The sequence below is a fragment of the Dipodomys spectabilis genome, unplaced genomic scaffold (genome assembly GCF_019054845.1).
Source record: "Dipodomys spectabilis isolate Male_0828 unplaced genomic scaffold, ASM1905484v1 ptg000040l, whole genome shotgun sequence".
Taxonomy (NCBI): domain Eukaryota; kingdom Metazoa; phylum Chordata; class Mammalia; order Rodentia; family Heteromyidae; genus Dipodomys; species Dipodomys spectabilis.
The window spans coordinates 3,860,649-3,873,018 of NW_024870717.1; positions in this window are offsets into that span (position 1 = coordinate 3,860,649).

Consider the following 12,370-nt stretch of genomic DNA (forward strand, 5'->3'; position numbering starts at 1 on the left):
TTTCTGGTTTTCCAAATTCTTCTCTGCGGTTCAAAGTCCTTTAACATAGAGTTGTTTGATGTCGAATAGATGTATCTGTTGAACTAGATTGTATCTGTAGAATATTGACTGTACAAATGCAAACTTTGGTTGATGGTTGCCTTAAGATAGTGTTCTAGCACAAAACTGGTGCTATCTTCATCTCAAATGGGCAGAGTAAGCCGGAAAAACACAAGAAAAATGGCAAATTCGGGTATCTCAATTCCCAATCCTGATAATCAGGGGTTAGAACAGATAATGAATAATCCAGAGGAGAGTTCCCAAACAGCTCTACAAACACTGCTGGCAAACATGATAAATGAAAAGTTTGACAACGTACAAAGGACTCTGTATGAGCGTGATAGGGAGAGAGAGGAGGCATCCCAGAAGTTTATACAGGAATATCATAAGCGTGAGGAAGCTACTCAAAAACTGATACAGGATTTGCGTGAACAACTTGAGAATACTCAAAGAGAAAGGGAGGAATGGCGTGAGCAGGCTGAGAACACTCAAAGAGATCTGCAGGAATCCCGCGAACGGGAGGAAGCTAATCAAAGAGTAATACAGGAATTGAGAGACCAGGTAGAGAACACACAAAGATCACTAAAGGCATTCATGGAATCCATTAACAAAGAGATGAAGGAAGTCAGGGAGACCGCAAAGGGAATGCTGAATGGAACCCAACAGAAGGAATGGGAGCCCAAAGAAACCATAACCAATCAACTAAGTGATTTGAGGACAAACACTGAACACCAAATTAAGGAAGTAAAGAAATTCATACAAGACCTAAAACAGAGCTTCAACAAAGAACTTGAAGCCATCAAAGCTGACCAACTAGAAGGAAAAGAGATAAAAAACAAAGTAGAGAGTCTTGACAGCAGGTTAGAACATGCAGAAGATCGAATCTCAGGGATTGAAGACAGCCTAGATATTATAGAGAAAGAACATACAACCATCCAAGACAAGTCCAAGAAATATGATAGATCTATCCAACACCTGGAAGACACCATCAGAAGGCCTAATCTAAGGATAATGGGTGTAGAGGAGCACCTAGAAACAGAAGTTAATGGTCTAGGAAATCTGTTTAACAGGATCCTAGCAGAGAACTTCCCAAACATGCAAAAAGATAGGCCTGTCCAGATACAAGAACCCTTTAGAACCCCAAATAGACCAGACCAGAATAGGACATCCCACCGTCACATTATAATCCACACAGGATCAACTCAGAACAAGGAAAAGATCCTTAAAGCTGTCAGAGAGAAAAGGGTAATCACTTATAAAGGGAAACCAATTAGAATCACCTCAGATTTCTCAGCAGAGACAATCAAAGCAAGAAGAGCCTGGAATGATGTATGCCATGCCCTAAAAACAAACAACTATCAACCAAGAATACTGTACCCAGCTAAACTCTCCTTCATAACTGAAGGCCAAATAAAAACCTTCCATAGCAAAGAAAAATTGAAACAATACATCTCCACCAAACCAGCCCTACAAAAGATTCTTAAAGATGTCCTACACATAGAAAACCAACAAGACCGCAATAAAGGCCAAGAAACTGCACCCAAACTGAGAATCCAAGAACCATAGGAAGAACCCAGTTTTCGGAGCCCCCAAGAAGGTAGATAACATGGCAGGAACTCCCAAATACCTCTCAGTCCTATCTCTTAATGTTAACGGACTGAACTCTCCAATTAAGCGACATAGACTGTCTAGTTGGATTAAAAAACAAGACCCTTCTATCTGCTGCCTGCATGAGTCACATCTTGCCCGTAAAAACAAACACATTTTCAATGTTAAAGGCTGGAACAAAATCTACCAAGCAAACGGACCGCATAAACAGGCGGGAGTTGCAATCCTAATATCAGATAAAATAGACTTCAAATTAAAATTCGTGAAAAGAGATAAAGAAGGTCGCTACATACTAATTAAAGGATCTCTCCTTCAGGAGGATATTACAATTCTAAATATCTATTCGCCAAACAATGGAGCACCCAAATTTATCAAAGAAACACTACTTTCCCTCAAATCCCATATAGATCCAAAGACATTAATCGTTGGGGATTTTAACACACCACTCTCCCCACTAGATAGATCAACTCGGCAAAAACTCAACAGAGAAACCGCAGATCTAAACAGCTGCATAGATCAACTAGACTTAACAGACATTTACCGAACATTTCACCCAGCAGCATCAGAATACACGTTTTTCTCAGCAGCACATGGAACGTTTTCTAAAATAGACCACATTTTAGGCCACAAAGCAAACTTGTCTAAATTCAGAAACATTGAAGTTATACCTTGCATTCTCTCTGACCACAAGGGAATAAAGTTAGAACTCAACACCAAAAGCCACCAAAGAAAGTCCGGTATCACATGGAGGCTGAACAACACACTGCTGAATCATGAGTGGGTCATGGAAGAGATTAGAAAGGAAATTCAAATGTTCATGCTATTCAACAAAAATGAACAGACAAAATACCAGCTCCTCTGGGACACAGCAAAGGCAGTACTCAGAGGCAAGTTTATAGCTCTGAGCTCCTACATCAACAAATTGGAAAGATCTGAAACTAACAATTTAATGACACATCTAAACCTCCTTGAAAAAGAGCAGCAAGATAAACCCCAATCCAGTAGACGGAAAGAAATAATCAAAATTAAATCAGAATTAAATGAATTAGAATCCAAAAAAACTATAGAAAGAATCAACAAAACAAAGAGTTGGTTCTTCGAAAAACTCAACAAAATTGACAGACCCTTAGCAAATCTTATCAGAAAAAGAAGAGAACACACCCAAATTAATAAACTCAGAGATGAGAATGGAAACATCACCACGGAAACAAGCAAGATTCAGAACATTATAAGGGAATACTTCTCAAAACTTTATGCTAATAAGTTTGAGAACTCGACAGAAATGGACCTCTTCCTAGCAAATATTGACATGCCAAAACTAAACCAAGATGAGGTAAACTATCTTAACAGGCCCATATCAAGCATTGAAATAGAAACAGCAATAAGAGACCTCCCAGCTAAGAAAAGTCCAGGACCAGATGGTTTTACAGCGGAATTTTACAAGGCCTTCAAAGCAGAGCTCACACCAATTCTCCTCCAACTCTTCAATGAAATTGAAAGAGAAAGCTCACTACCGAACACATTCTATGAAGCCATCATAACCCTCATCCCAAAACCTGGCAGGGACTCATCAAAGAAAGAGAACTATAGACCCATTTCTTTGATGAACATTGATGCAAAACTTCTCAACAAAATTTTGGCCAACCGACTTCAACAATTCATCCAAAAAATCATACACCACGATCAAACAGGATTCATTTCAGGGATGCAAAGCTGGTTCAATATACGCAAATCAATTAATATTATTCATCACATCAACAGGAGCAAGAATAAGAACCACATGGTTATCTCAATAGACGCAGAAAAAGCATTCGACAAGATCCAACACCCCTTTATGATGAAGGTTTTGAAAAAATTAGGAATCCATGGAGCATTCCTCAATACAATAAAGGCTGTATATGACAAACCTACAGCCAGCATTATACTCAATGGTGAAAAACTAAAGCCATTTCCTCTTAACTCAGGAACAAGACAAGGATGCCCACTCTCTCCACTTCTCTTCAATCTAGTATTAGAATCCCTAGCTACAGCAATAAGACAAGATGCAGACATAAAGGGGATCCAAATAGGGAAAGAAGAAATAAAACTCTCCCTCTTTGCAGATGACATGATCTTGTATTTAAAGAATCCCATAGACTCCACTCCCAAATTACTCAAGCTGATTCAAAACTTTGGCAAAGTAGCAGGTTATAAAATTAACCCCCAAAAATCAATGGCTTTTCTGTATGCCAACAATGAGAAAAGTGTGGCTGAAATTAGGAAAGCAACTCCATTTGTAATAGCCCCACAAAAAATAAAATACCTAGGAATTAACTTAACTAAAGAAGTGAAGGACCTCTATGATGAAAACTTTAAAATCTTGAAAAAGGAAATCAACACAGAACTTAAAAAATGGCAAAACCTCCCATGCTCCTGGATTGGAAAGATTAACATCGTGAAAATGGCAATACTCCCCAAGGCTATCTACAAATTCAACGCAATACCTATCAAAATTCCACCCTCATTCTTCAAGGAAATAGAAGAGGCAATCCAAAAATTCATATGGAACAATAAAAGACCCCGAATAGCAAAAACACTCCTCAACGGAAAGAACACTGCTGGAGGAATATCAATACCAAATTTCAAACTCTACTATAAAGCCATAGTAATCAAAACAGCTTGGTATTGGCATAAGAACAGACCTCAGGACCAATGGAATAGAATTGAAAACCCAGAAATGAACCTACAGACCTATAGCCATCTAATCTTCGATAAGGGAGCTAAAACAATAGAATGGAAGACAGACAGCCTCTTCAGTAAATGGTGCTGGCAAAACTGGTTAACTACATGTAGAAAACTAAAGCTAGATCCTTATATATCACCCTGCACCAGAATCAACTCCAAATGGATCAAAGACCTTGAAGTCAAAGCAGACACTCTGAAAACATTACAGGATGGAATAGGAGAAACCCTGGGTCTCCTTGGCACAGGCCGAAATTTTCTGAATAAAGACCCGGAAACACAACAAATCAAAGAAAGGCTGGACAAATGGGATTGTATAAGGTTGCAGAGCTTCTGCAGGGCAAATGACATAGCTAGCAAGATCAATAGAAAGCCCACGGACTGGGAGAAGATCTTTACTAGCCATACAACGGACAAGGGTCTCATATCTAAAATATACTTGGAACTCAAAAAATTAAACCACCCAACAACAAATCCTCAAAGAAACAACTGCCCAATAAGTAAGTGGGCGAAAGACTTAAAGAGAAGCTTCTCTGAAGAAGAAAGAAGGATGGCCAATAGACACATGAAGAAATGTTCAACATCCCTAGCCATAAAAGAAATGCAAATCAAAACAACATTGAGATATCACCTCACTCCAGTGAGAACAGCAAAAATCAAGAACTCTAACAACAACAGATGCTGGAGGGGATGTGGACAGAAAGGAACCTTACTTCATTGTTGGTGGGAATGTAAACTTGTTCAACCACTTTGGAAAGCAGTATGGAGGTTCCTCAAAAGACTCCACATAGAGCTCCCCAATGACCCAGCAATCCCACTTTTGGGCATTTACCCAAATGATCACAAACAAGGCCACACTAAAGCTACCAGCACAACTATGTTTATTGCAGCATTATTTACCATAGCTAAGACATGGAACGAACCCAGATGCCCCTCAGTAGATGAATGGATCAAGAAGATGTGGTATATATACACAATGGAATTCTATGCCTCCATCAGAAAGAATGACATTTCCCCATTTGTTAGGAAATGGAAAGGCTTGGAAAAAATTATATTAAGTGAAGTAAGCCAGGCCCAAAGAAACATTGGTCCCATGGTTTCCCTTATTTGCAATATCTAGTATAGGTATGAGTCAAGCGGAAAAAGTCAAATAATGTGATGTTAGGAAAACGAAACCTCAAATATGTATTTTAATGTTTTTGTTTCTTTCATGCATGTGTTTCTAACGCATTTATAATATTATCTCTTTGTTGCTTTGTATGTCCCTCCCCCACAGTGTAACCCCCGCTTTCACTATATTTGATGTCAGTATAACATGTGGAGGAGATGGGGACAAACAAGTCGTTTAAGGATTCAGGTGGACCTGTTGCAACAATGAGAAGTACAAAATGTCATGTCAAAACCAGCTTTACAATGTCGGGGGGGGGAGGGGTGGTATGATTGGGTGGGAGGGAGGGGGGAGGCTGGGAAGGGAGGTGAAGGGTAAACAAAGGAGGAGGCTGCAATGCTTGGTAAGAAATGTATGCATTATCCTGCCCATGTAATTGTAACTCCTCTGTACAGTATGTTCTCAAATAAAATAAAATAAAATTAAAAAAAAAAAAAAAAAAAAGAATACGACCATATATTCACCATGACAAAATGTTCCTGTAGTGTAGAATTTTCCTCCTAATCTGCCATCTTTTATCTTTTTTACATTCTCCTTATAAGTACGAATGTTTTTGTTTCTTATAATGTTTTGAAATTAATAAGATGGAATTAAAAATTCGTAGAGTCTACTGAAATTCTCATTTTATTTGGTTTTGTCTTGCTAAATCATTAAGACCAAGGTTTCCTGAAAGTTATGCTAGAAGACTATATCACTAATTTGTATTGTAATTACATCTTATTATTGTATTTTGATATAGGGTTTTGCTGTTGCTGTTTTATGATATAGAATGTTGTGAAGCTGGACTGAAACTTGCAACCCCAATGCCTCCAGTAACAATGCTTTTTCACCAGGTTCTGGAGGCTCATAATTATAACTCTAGCTAATCAGGAAGTTGAGACCTGAGATTTAGTTCAGACAACCTGAGCAGGAAATTTTATGAGCCTCTCCTCTCTAGTTCACTACAAAAATGTGTGCAGTGGAACTGTGGCAAAAAGAGCACTACAGTCAAGGGAAAGATGCTTCTGGATTGTTATATTGTCTCTGAGTTCAATTCCTAAAACAAACATATGCACACACATTCACACATACACACACACACACTCCCACACACATGTACACGCATAAAATTGCAGACAATGTTGTACCTTAAATTCTTATCCAGAGATTGGAAAACTGCCCACTTATTTGTGAAGGTTTTTTCTTATTTTTAAGGAGGAAGATAGTTCATGGGACACAGACAACAATACTTTAGTGAGGAATACTTTATAAATGACTAGCTTATGAAAAGAACAGAAGCACAGTTTTTTATCTTTAAATCTTATATTCCTTCAACTATACTATATTTAAATAATAATCATTGAATTATGAGAAGACAATGCAGCACCTCTTCCCTTCTCCCCTTCCCCTCTGTCATAAAATGTGACAAAATTATCAAAAATACTCTATAATCTTACAAGAATGTTCACCTGTAAAAATGTCTGACTGTATGTGTAATGTTTGTTTTTCAATACTTGTTTGATTTTCCCACCTCTAAGTACTTACCTTTTTTCAAGATGACAGCACACAGGGGCTTCAAGTGCAAACAGAAGATTAGGAAACAAAAACCTAACAATGTCCTGGGAAGTAGATGTCAAAAATAGATGTGAGAAGCACATGGAAGGCTGAGAGAGCCCTGAGAGGCAAAATGATTTGCGCAGGATGAGAGGAATAGTGACAAACTGGATCTGACTTGGAAGGTCTCTTTGAGGCTGAGACCATGCTGGTATCTAGGCCTGGCTGAAGATGTTGGGATTTGACAATGTCCACATGTGTATAGAGTGATGTAGAAGGGGGCATTTCAGCCTCCAGTTTGTGTTTAGGATGGTCTTATGTGAGCAAGCAGCTTTGATCATTAGTCTCCTAGAGATAACACTACCTCCCTCACAATGGAATAGAATGTGGAACTCTGAGAGCCAGGCGAGTGGAACCGACAGTCAGCTCAAGCCAGCACACTTGGCCTGTGGCTCAGGAACAAGAAAGATTTTCCTGTGTTGCTTTCAAAGTTCAAGAGACTCAGGTCTCAGGCATGAGAGGTGTGAGTGCCTTACTCGATGCTGCAGATATTGGATCAGTGCCAAACCACAAATCCAATGTCTCAGGCCTTTTTATAAGAAGAAACCAAGGGAATCACAAGGCAACTCAGGCCAGGTACAATTATGACAGGAAACCTATTTAATCTCATCCTAGTCCACACTAGAACTTTCTTCTTGTGTGTGTTTATATGTGTAGACTGAGAAAATAGTTACTGTGTAGTGTTCAATCCACTCTATTACAATTAATCAATTTTAAGTGTACTCCCATTTCCATGTTTCAAAGATCTATTCTTTTTTACCACCTCAGTGTCAAAATGAGTCAGACCAAACCCTGAATGTGCCTTATAATATATGGAACCTGGACTCAGGTTTGATGGAAATTCTGGTAATGGACCTGGTCCCTGCCTACCAGAAAGGTGATCCCTTCTATGTTGCAAAGTTACTCCACCACGATAGACAGTGGGGGACAATGGAGCATTTGCTGGATATTCTGTTTAAAAAGTGAGTGTTCCTAAGCCAGGCGCTGGTGGCTCATGCCTGTCATCCTAACTACTCAGGAGGCAGAGATCTGAGGACCACGATTCAAAGCCAGCTCCGGCAGGAAAGTCCATGAGACTCTTATCTCCAATAAACCACTAGAAAACTGGAAGTGGTATTTTGGCTTAAGTGGTAGAGTTCTCTCCTTGAGCTGAAGGGCTGAGGGATAGCAACCAAGCCCCATGACTGAACAAAAAAAAGTGAGTGTTCCTCCTTCAAACCCAGGGCTGAGACCACCTGGCATAGTATTGGAATACTTGGTAAGTCTCTGAGACTGTTTCACTGGGGTCTTATCAAAGGAGCTTGGCTTGAGAAAAAGAAGTGCACTCCCCAGCTAATTCCTTAGGACTGGGTTTCCAGAACATTTCATTTGCCTCATAAGCTAGTGGAGCCTTAGCAATTTGCTTGTTGAGAGACTAAGATTAAAGGAATGAGCCAGTTGCACCCAACATCTTAGGAAACATCACCCAACATCACCTAGGAAATCACTGTCTTGGAGGTCTTTAAAGGAATATAGACAGAAGAAAAGCTGCAACTTGAACTTGAATTTGGGGCCTGAGTGCTGTCCCATTTCTAGCATTTTACCAATTGAGCCCTAGGTTAAGTTCTGGTCTTTGGCTGGTTAATTGAAGATAAGTGTCTTTAGAATTTTACAAAGTAGACTAAGTTCAAACTGTGATCCTCAGATCTCACCCTCTTGATTAGTAGGATTAGAGGGATGAGCCATTGTGCATTTATTTGGACAGATGCATATAAGCATCCTCACAGAATTTCCATGAAATTGAATAGACATATCTCCACTTCTTGTCTGTCATGTTTACATTACCAAGTGGGACTTAGCCAGTCCCATGTGTGTCCTGTTCAGAAAAGGAGAAGCATAGATTTAATTTCCTTCTCTCCTCCCATTGGTACAGATCCTTCTACTATAACTGGGAGGAAGAAACACAAGTTAAAAAGTAAGTGGACATTGGCACAAAGAGAAGTTTTCTCCTTTAAAACTTGGTATCTTTGAGGTTTCTGAATCAATGTCAACTTTCTTCTTTGCACACCAGTTGTGATTTTCACCAAGGGATTGAGGCTTGGCACTTCAGTGGATAGCAGATTACACTCTTACCTCCAATTAAACAGTAAAAGAAGAAGGCTGAGCTGTGCTTCAAGTGGTAGCGTGCTAGCATCGCATACAAAAGGTAAGGAACAGTATCTAGGTCCTGAATTCAAGCCCCAGTACTGGCTCTCATACACAAAATACTAATGACAACTGCACAGTATATGCATATGTTAGCAAGGGATGTAGATGAATGGGATGATGACATCATTTACCTCACCTTTAGTCTCAAGAATTCCGTATAGCATAGCTCAGTCTGTGAAAAGCCCTAGGTGAAATCTTTCCTCAAAATCAGAAGATTCATCCTCATTTCCCTCAGCACATTCACACACACACACAGAAAGGGCTATATTTTTCTAACTAATTTAGAAAAACATAACCATACACGCATGCTTCAGAATTATGTGCCCTTGTTTAGTTTTCATAGGGAGCACAATACGTCCAGGTTCTGGCTCATTCTTGTAATCTTAGCTGCTCAGGAGGGTGGGATCTGGAACACAGTTTGATGCCAACCAAAGCTAATAAATCCTCATGATTCTTATCTTCAATTAAGTAGCAAAAAGCCAGAGGTGGAGATGTGGTTTGAGTTGCACAGTGACAGCATTGAGTAAAATAATCTAAGCGAGAGTTCCAGGACCTCAGTTCAAGCCTGAGTACTGGCCCACTAGCATTCCAAAAGCCAAAAATGCCCAAAACACCAAATCAAAAATATGTCAAAATATTTTTTAACTTTTGAAGCAACATCCAATGAGGCTACATAGTTTCTGGTTTGTTGAAGATTTGGTGGGGAAACCCCAAATTCAACATGTGTTTAAGTGATGTAAACAACAAGCAACCAAATAAAATTTCCAAGTAAAAATTTTTCTTTAGTATTCACAGGGACCCCTATCAAAGGGATTTTTTCCTATGATTTTTGAAAATCAGTGTTTTTCTTTTTATCAGTAAGGGAAATAGTACAAACCTTGACTATAAGTCATAAGAGTCATTGGAAGCTCCAAGTGAAGTGAATTTACTAAAAAAAAAAACACATTATTACAAGTTTCTATGCCTCTGTTGAGACACTACAAACCTGTAATAGTGTGGCCTCTCAGAAAGAGAAGGGAGATGCTCAGCATCACTGGCCATAAAAGAAATGCAAATCAAAACCAAAACTACATTTAGATTCCACTCACCCCAGTAAGAATGGCCGTTATCAAGAGAACAATTAATAACAGATGCGGGGGTGGATGTGGCTAAATTGGAACACTACTACACTGAATAGGAATGTAAGCTGGTTCAACCACTCTGGAAGGCAGTATGGAGGTTCCTCAAAAGATTAACTATAGAACTCCCCTAAGATCTGAAGTGGGCCCTGAGAGACTTGAGGTGATATCGTGTCTTTCCAGGCTTTTCCTTTGTTTTAGGGATTTCAGAGAAAAAAAAAAAACTTTAAACAAAATTTACTAGACCTTGGCTCCATTTCCTGGGTGGAAAGAATGCCCCTATGCCCCCCAACCCCTTAACAACCTAAACCACCTTGATTGTTCTGTTATGGATTGAACAATAAAACAGAGAGGTTGTAATCTGGCTCCTACTGGCAACTTCTCCAGCTTACCATAAACTTCACCTTTTTCACGTGCTTATAGTAAACTCCACTAAACTCATTTGTGTATGCTTACTATAAATTCCGTCTTTTGCGTGTGCTTCGCCTTACCCACTTAATTTGTGATTAATTTAAATCAAAGGTGATAGGCTGATTTAAACAACCATTATGTGACAAACTGTAACCTCATTGGCCACCTTCATGTAGTCTAGTATGACAGTGTAATCTTGTGTGTGTGTGACAATCTCATTGGTCACCTGCGTGACCAGGCTTGACCTTGTGAATTTTTCCTTTAAAAACCAAAGTACTTGGGCCGGTAGGGGTGGAGGTATTAGCTCCCGAGACTGTGCTATGGCCATGACTGGTCAGTGTAGGAACCTTCTCAGTAAGGTTGCTTCTTTGGTAACAATTTTGTTGCAGTGTGCTCTGTCACTCCAGACAACGCAGTGGGCTTGCCTGCCGAAGTAGGGGTCTTCTAACTACAGATCCAACAAATCCACTCCTCAGCATTTATTCAAATGTTCTCAAACTATGGCACAATAAGCTACCAGCACAACTATGCTCACTACAGCGTTGTTTACCATAGCTAAGATACAGATCCAACTCAATTGCCTCTCAATAGATGAATGGATCAAGAAAATGTGGTATATTTACCCAATGGAATTTTATGCTTCTATCAAAAAGAACGACAGCATTCCTTTTGTAAGAAAATGAAAGACATGGAAAAAAATCATATTAAGTAAAGCAAGCCATGCCCCCAAAAACATGAGCTCTATGACTTCCCTCATTTGCAATGAATAGCATTAGCCTGTTACTACTGAAAGTGTATCATAATAACTCAAGAGTTATGAACATATATATGACCATACAAAATGATGCTAATTGAAATGAACGTCAAGACATAGAAACAGCAGATCTTCTTTTGTTTAGTTGTCAAGCTTGATGTAGCCAATGTACAGGAGCTAGTTTTTTTTTTCATACTTTGTCATTTTTCTTTTCCTATTGGTTTTATCCAGGACAATTCCTGTCTTTGATTCTGGTACCCTGCGTCCTGTATATGCGTTTATCTGTTTGGGGTAAGGGAAGGGAAATAACAAAATGCTGAAAGAACTACTAAAGGTGACCCATTGCAACAATGATACTCATAGGACACTATGGCAGAAATTAACTTTACAATGTAATGGTGAGCGGGGGAGTAAAAGGAAGGGACAGAGGGAGAAAAACACTGGAGCTGGTAACAATGTTCAATGAGAAATGTAATTTACTCATGTTAATGTAACCCCTCTGAATAGCATCTTTATAGTAAAATAGATTTTTAGAAATATAAAAATTAAAAACTTTTTTTCAAGAAATCTCAAGCTGATACCAATGGAACTTCTGAGTTCATGTCAAAGAGTTTTTTAGGACTTTCAAGAAGCTAGTACTAAGTACATATAACCACAATTAAGTGATAATGAGAAAAGTAGCTCTTTTTATTGCATTATATGAACAGAGGAAAATTTCTTTTCATTTCTGTTTACTTAGAATTCATGTTTGTGGTCTGCGTTGTTCCCAAA